The 7576-nt window shown below is 40.1% G+C and overlaps 1 protein-coding gene across 2 annotated transcripts in view; it reads right to left on the reverse strand.

Moving 5' to 3' along the window:
* The window catches only part of LOC102219051 (protocadherin-1-like), a 195952-nt gene extending 193895 nt beyond the window's left edge, over nt 1-2057 (reverse strand). The window contains exons 1-2 of one of the 2 annotated variants that reach the window (XM_005802109.3): nt 1846-2057; nt 1392-1765 (exon numbers count right to left, since the gene is read on the reverse strand). The gene's annotated coding sequence lies outside the window, so the exon portion shown is untranslated. The remainder of the gene's footprint in view (nt 1-1391; nt 1766-1845) is intronic. The other variant, XM_023329086.1, reaches the window with a different exon arrangement.
* Between the last annotated feature and the right edge of the window lie 5519 nt (nt 2058-7576).

The raw sequence follows: 7576 nt of genomic DNA on the forward strand, positions 1-7576 counted from the left end.
GAAAATGTGGATTCATCTCAGTCAGTGTCAGAACAATATCATAATGACATGTTTTCCTAATAGTTTTCTTCTTTAATTTCTTCCGGGAGGGTCAGAGAGACCATTCTACTGAATCCCAAACTAGATTCTCACCCCTTCAGCCGCTTCATGCTGGATTTACACTGCTCAGATTTTGGAAATCAGCACTTGGTGCACATATCCCTGCCAGACCAGCTCTGCCCCTGGACTTGGAGCTGAATGCATGGATGTTTTAGGGTTTCAAGAGAAGCATTGAAAGCTTGTGTGGGGGGAGGCTCACAAGAAAAGGAAGAGATGAAGGAGGAAACGGGGTCAAAGGCCATGCATAGGAAGGCATTACATCCCTGTGAAGGGTTGGCCACCTGTAAAAATTCAAAGGCGCCACAGCTGACCGCAGAGCTCGCTGCTCCTGCTCTGTGTGTGCCAAGCAGATGCAGTTTGCATGTAAATACCCGACTACCCCTCCCTCATTCCCTTCTCTCTTTCTCTCTCTATCAGCAGGACATACGCCCACCCTCTTTCTTTCTCTCCCTCCGCCACAGCAGAGGGAAAAGGCGGAGGAGGCTGGAAACCAGAGGCACCGGATGGACCAGATTCCCTGCAGATGAGACATAGCGGATGTTTCGTTCCTTCTCGTCCACCTTTCGAGTGAAACTCTCTGCCTCTCTGTGCAGAGCAGCATCACAGGGTGGTAAATTTGATGCCACAGGTGCTCTTGGGGTGGAAGTGGGGGGCTCAGGTGCACAGAGATATGCGCTTTTGTTGGGAGTTTATGAGCACCTCTGGCTGAATGGACTTCCTAGTAGCATTAAAAAGCTCCCCTACCTCCCCCCATGAAGCTAAATGGACCCAAATGTATGATTATAACTATATCTCCCGCATTTGGACAAAATAGAAAAAAAAGACTCCGCTGCTCTTCCCTTTGGGAGCACTGTTACAGTTTCCCCCAGTTTGAGAAATGTTAAAGCTTGAGGAAGCTGTGTTTTATTACTGACAAACGGGGAGGTAATGCTGAGGACGGAGGGGATCGATACAGATCAATAAGCTCTGTAGTGTAACACACGTAAAAAACCCATCAAAGGAGATTACACGAAGAACATAGAAGGTAGGATGGCTTTCTCTCTCTCTCTATCGCTCTCTCTCTCTTTTTTTTAATCAACAAGTGTTTTTTAAAACAGATCTGTCCCCTGAAGAGTATGTTCTTTAATTAAGGCACAAGTGTGCCTTCATGCGAAATGGAATACAAAGTGAGTGCGCCTGGGCAAATGATGGTGCGTATCGCGTCCCGGATGCACTAGTTTGATTCAAAGAGGTTTTTACCCACGTACAGGTGAAATAATGAGACCTGAAGTGAAGTAATGTGAAGTTCCTACCTGGATCGAGTTAAAGACCCAGGTCTGGGCGCTCCAACGCCGGCTACAGGCTCTCGCTCCTCCGCGGTATCCAGACGCAGACGCTCCAGGACAAAAATTGTTTTATCATAAAGAATCCACAAGGTTGTAGTAAAAAATATATATAGATAGATATTAAAAAAGAAAAATAAATAAACGAACAAAAAAAAAAAAAGGATTCAGAGGCGAATCAAACAATCCAGTCACGGCTGTAGTTATTCCTCCAGTTTCTCTCAGTTTCTATTCAGTCGTGACCAGCGCTCTCCGGAGGCACGGCCGGACTCACTTACGGACCCCTGAAAGCGTCACCGGCGGCCGGATGGAAGCAGCTGCATCCTCCGCTGGTGGCACACTCTCTGCGGGATGAAGAGGGAGTTAGGGTGGAGGTGCTGGATGTGGACGGAGCACCGGGACGGTGAAAAAAAAAAAATCTTACCCGTTTCTCTCCCTACACACTTTCTAAAAAAAAAAAAAAGTGGAAAAAGAGTTCAAGCTGCTAGTAACGCAGGATTTCTCCGGTCCCCTCTGGTCCAGTTTCTGGTCCTCGCGCGGTCCGGAACGGAGCAGGTCGCGCGGCTGCACCGTGAGTGATGAGAAAGTGGAGTGAATCCAAACCAGTGCGCTCGCGCTTCACTCCCTCTCCTTCTCTCTCTCCCCCTCCCTCACCCTTACACTCATTATACACTCCCCCATCAGGGAGGAGGCGGAGCGAGCATCCTCTTCATCAACTTCATGGATTTTCCAACATTTCCCCTGCTTTATTTTTTTCTTTTTCCTCACTTTTTTCCACACTTTTATAACGAGCTTTATTACAATAAACTTTGAGGTATCGAAGCTTTGATGCCGAACACACGTGCTTACGAGCAGAGCGTTCCGGACTGTCACCTGTCCTGCAGCCGCTCTGCCTGCATCTCTGTCCGAGTGCGGAGAGCGAGGAGAGCCGCCGTCTTCTGCGCTCTGAGCGCCACCTAAAGGCGGCAAGTGGCAGCAGCTCCGGCTCTCTTACTCCTCCTCTTCTTCCTTTCCCTATGCTGCCGCGGAGCGCAGGCGAAAGAGAGAGAGCGCGAACCAGAGTGTAAAACGCATAATCTGGATATTCTGATGGCCGCGGCCGCCGCACGAACCCCGCGCAGCAAGCGGCGCAAAAGAGACTGCGCACCAAAGCAGCTTTACTGTGCCGTGATATCACAAACAACACATATGGATTATGATTTTTTTCATATGGGGGGCCTAGGTTTCAGCGCATCTGCTTACAGACTTAATCCAAATGGAGCTTTCAGCTAGGGGGGGAAAAAAAGAGAAAAAGGCTCATTCTTTAGAATTTATTCTACTTTTATGGTCTCTCTGACAAGTGTCTGGCTAGAATCCCAGGAGACTACAGAACTATAAACCAAAGCACTAGAGTTCATAAAATACTGCAGAAATATGAACTGAATCAAAATGCAAAAGTCATGCATTATATTGATGTGGAAAAACAGCTTCAGCGCCCTTACAGTTCTTCAGATTTTTGTCACACTTAAAAAGCAATTTTTAAAACGATGATTTAATTCATTAACGGATAAATAGATATCCAAAAGATATTTTGTAATATATAAAAACGTAATTGCTCCATAATCCTATTAAGATGTTATGCAACCCTTGGCAGGAAAAGCAACCATCGAACATTTGCGATAACTGGCAATGAGTCTTTCACATTGTTGTGAAGGAATTTTGGCCCACTATTCTCTGCAGATTTGCTTTAATTAAGTAAGCCACGTTGTTTTTTATTTCTTTTCTCTTTTTTTTTTTCATTTATTTATTTAGTTCTTAGCCTGAGCGAGCTGAGGTCATGCCACAACATTTCAACAGGACTTAGGTCCTGTCATTCACCAGACCTCTTCAAAAGGTTCATTTTTCCCATTTGGGAGTGATGGCGGGTTAGAGGGAGGCATTGTTTATTTGTATGAGCCACTGAGATGTGGACTTTCTGGTGGGCTTGGATCATTGTCCTCCTTCATGACCAAAACACCCCTAAATACAGCTGGTATGTTTCATGCCAGCTGTAAAAGGAAAAGCCGAGGCAAGTAAGGTCAAGATTACTTTCCTCTGGTTCTGGAGTTGTTTAGCATAAATAATGTGACAACAGCAGTTCATGTCTTGTATATTGCTGTGTGTGAGGATGGGAGCTCGTACTGTGGCTTTTTATCGACCACCCTTTTTCCATCCATTCACCTTTCCATTCACACTAAGCTGTCTGTGAATCAAGGACAGGGGGCTGTTCAAATACTTGCAACAGGATATTAAATGCAAGAGAAGTTTTGTCCTAAAATGAAATTTCTTGAAATTTCATCAATGAGCATTTTATGTTTCCAACTAAACTCAGTAATGTCACAGTTTTTTCTTCCACTCAACTTCATACTAGCATGCTTGCTGAAGTACTCTTTAAACAGCAAGTGTTTAAAGCAATGACATTTTCCTGCTGGACAGCTGTCTAGCAAGATCTTATGACTGTGTAGAACATAGCATATCTTATCAAAACCTAATTTTAATTTTAAAATGTTCTGGTTTTTATTTTTTTTTAAATAAACTGAATTATGGGTTTTCATTAGCTGTAAGCCATACTCATAAAATAAAAACAATCAGAAATAAACACATTTGTTTGAAGAACACCTTTTGCCATATTGTTTGCAGTTAAATAGCATATAGTTACATTTTTAAGTATGCCTTTCAAAATCCAAAAACAGACATATAGCTTTATATAAACACACACCAACATGCATCAAATACATAATAAAAATGCTATAAAATAACAGTAGACATGAAAGAAATCCAGAGGTATAAACACAAAGCAAAACACACAATCACAAATACTTCAACAGGTAAGATGTTTATAAATAATCAATAACTGTAAAACTTTGTAAACTATACCCAGATTATTAAATGACAGACAATAACCACTAAAAGACCAAAAATTATATTTTTAAGTAAGTCTGTCTTGAACTGTTGAGTGGTGCAGAGCTTAGTCCTTTATTTTCCTGTAAAGTGTTTGAATGCAGACACCCACTCTTCTCCCACTGCAGCCTCCCCCCACAAGGAGCTTTTGACTGACATTGAGATTCTACAGCTGTCTTATTATATTATTTTCATGTTTTTTTTTATGTGTGGGTTTTTTTAAGTTTTGGTTTTTAAAATGTTCTTTTCTGTTGCATGTTCTATAAAGTTGTTTGTGTATTCTGCAATGTTTTTTTTTTATCTGTTTTCATCCTTTTTCCCTCATGGTTACAATATCTGAACAGTTCTTTTCTATTTTTCTTTTGGTAATGTTTTCAAATAACTCCCTCTCTGTCTTTTATGTTTTCATACCTCTTCTTTTAATCTATAAAAGTAATGTAACATTTTTTATGAAGCACTATTTATTCTCATGTTCACCTAAACGACACTCAGATACACCCATTGTTACACAAGAGAGTTTTTAGAATTACAAAATAAGATCTTCTCCGAACAAAACAAACAAAAAAAAAAAACACATACTCTGCTTTAAATAAAAAAATATTCTGGAAAAAAACTGAAACAGAAGGAAATGATAAAAAAAAATCTAACTCCAGACTATTGGATATGGCAGATGGTACAACTACAGTCTCATTATTATTTATTATCATTATCATTATTATTATTATTATTATTATGCCTAGTATTACACTTTGGGTTGATTATTGACCGATATCAAATCTTAATTTCTCACTCTTACACTCTCATGTGATGCCACATCAATGAGAGAAAGAACATGGAGATTTACTAATGTCTTCAAAATCAAGTTGAGATACATGTCGTCTGTGTTTGGTAGCAGTAAATTTAACCTGTATAACTTGGATCTAACCTCATGGTTTTTCTCAAACAAGGTTCTCACAATAGTTTGCTGGAGTTCTGGCCCATTCATTATGACAGAACTGATGCATCTTCGTGAGATCTGTATGCCGCCTCACTCACACACAGCTTTGCAAATCTGCCCACAACTTCTCCATAGGACTGAGATCAGGACTTTAAGATGGACATGCCAGGCTTACAGGCCTGGGAACACCAGTCTTTATTATAAACATTAGAAAACAGATCCCTGACATTATTGTGGCATTTAGAAAATATAAATGATTTTGGTAATTCTAACTAACCTAAGACGAGGGAAGTTTGGTGTGATTTCACTTCAGACTCGGAAAGGTGGTCCGCCCAGGGCGCTAAAGAGGCTAAGACCACCTCTGTGCACGAACCAAAAAACCTTCAAGAATGAGATTTCATTTGGTGGAAACATTCTGAGTTGGTTCACTTATCAAACTACTGCTCATTTCTGCACAATCTTTAGCCAGCATAAAGATATGGAGTATACTTTTCCAAATCCTACTATTTATATTTTTTAGAGAAGAGACTTTCAACAAGATGTCACAGGCCGGAACCTCAGTCTACTTGAAAATCTGAGTGGGTCATTTGGGAGAGGAAAAAAACAAAACAAAACAAGAGAAAGATTCATTTAAACAACAATATTAAAAATATGCTAACATGCATGTAAATAAATCGTTTCCTACAGTTGTTTGCCTGGGGTGGCATTCATGGAAGAGCTGTCACTGGTTTTGTAACAGCTTCAGGGTCACAAACATTGCATAGACGTATGTTTTTGTGAGCTGCGGATTATTGGCAATCTAAGGATTATCATCTGAGGGCTATATTATTTCAGCTCAGTCCAAAGTCATGATGGAGGCCTTTTGCCCAAGTCTTGTTCAGAATGTGATATGTGTCAGCTGTTTAAGGTTCAATAATGCTACAAACTCTCAAAAATATCAACACAATGTTACTACTAGATGTTTATACTACCAACATTAACAATTTTGACTTTCACCAAAATCAGAAGATTATATGTTGAAGCCATTATTCCTCTATTTAACATCTCTTCATTAATTTGGGGGGCGTGGGGCGTGCTGTGGTGGCGCAGGGGTTAGCACGCCCCACGCCTTAGACCCGCGACGTCCGCGGGTTCGACTTCCGGTCCCGACGACCTTTGCCGCATGTCCTCCTTCAAAAATGGCGCCGGCTCAGCTGGCTGCCTGCAGACGCAGCTCCCGTCATGTGTGTGTCAATCTGTGTATAAAAAATTCTTGCTGTAACTGCGAAATAATTTCCCTGCTGGGATGAATAAAGTAATTCTCCTTCTTCTTCTAATTTCTCCAATCTTCAGTAATATAACAATTTTAGTTGTATAATAAATACAGTGATCCAAAAAGGTGAGTTATTAATGAAGCTGCAACTAAAATATCCTGAAACATGTCTTGCCTGAACATGCCCAGAATCAGAAGCAACAAAGCCGCAGTGAAACATATAACAGAAAAAACGCACAACCACAAATATTCTAAACCACTGTGTGGCACAGACAGCGTCAGCTGTGTTGGTCCCCTTTGGTCTACTTCCTCAGTTTATTTTCCCTCCTAAACTTCAGACATTCGTCTCTAGAGGAGTTTAAACCTCAGCGGTCAACTTCGTTTCCCGGCATCCATGTCAGAAATTAACCCAGCAGCCTATGTGGAGTCCACCTGATCAGCTGTAATATGCCATCAGTATTCTCCTTGTTTCCTCTGCTGCTCTCAAACTAATCACGCTGGTGGAGTTAGTTCAAAGAGTGGAAAGTTCTCTTTGTTTGGAATTATGGTTATTCTTATGCTGCCATTTTACCTAAACATATTGGAGGTAGATGCAGCAAAATAACATTTTTAAAAGATATTTTAATTATTACCTTTTAGGAAATAAATAGTAAAATCCATATTTTACTATTTGTTCTTTTTGCTTTATTAAACGTGACATAAATCATTTATTAGCACAACTTCTATATGCTTTAAACGAGTAAAGAAAGATATTCAGATCAGCAGTGGACACAACGTTTTTCTACCGTTCTCCAGTAAATCTTAAAAGTACATTTTCACAGCCAAAGGACAATTCCAATATTAACCTTGCTATGACTTTCATTAAAAAAAGATAATTAATCTAAGATATAATTGAATATAATATAATATAGTCCAAACTTTTTATAAAATTAGATTTACTTTAGATTTTGCTCATGTATGTATGTTTAAGGAAGCAGTATTTTATTTACATGTAACATAACAATCTTAGTTGTATAATAAATACAGTAAAATATATTACTGCATGTG

This window comes from Xiphophorus maculatus, chromosome 23, assembly GCF_002775205.1.
Source record: "Xiphophorus maculatus strain JP 163 A chromosome 23, X_maculatus-5.0-male, whole genome shotgun sequence".
In the NCBI taxonomy this organism is placed as follows: domain Eukaryota; kingdom Metazoa; phylum Chordata; class Actinopteri; order Cyprinodontiformes; family Poeciliidae; genus Xiphophorus; species Xiphophorus maculatus.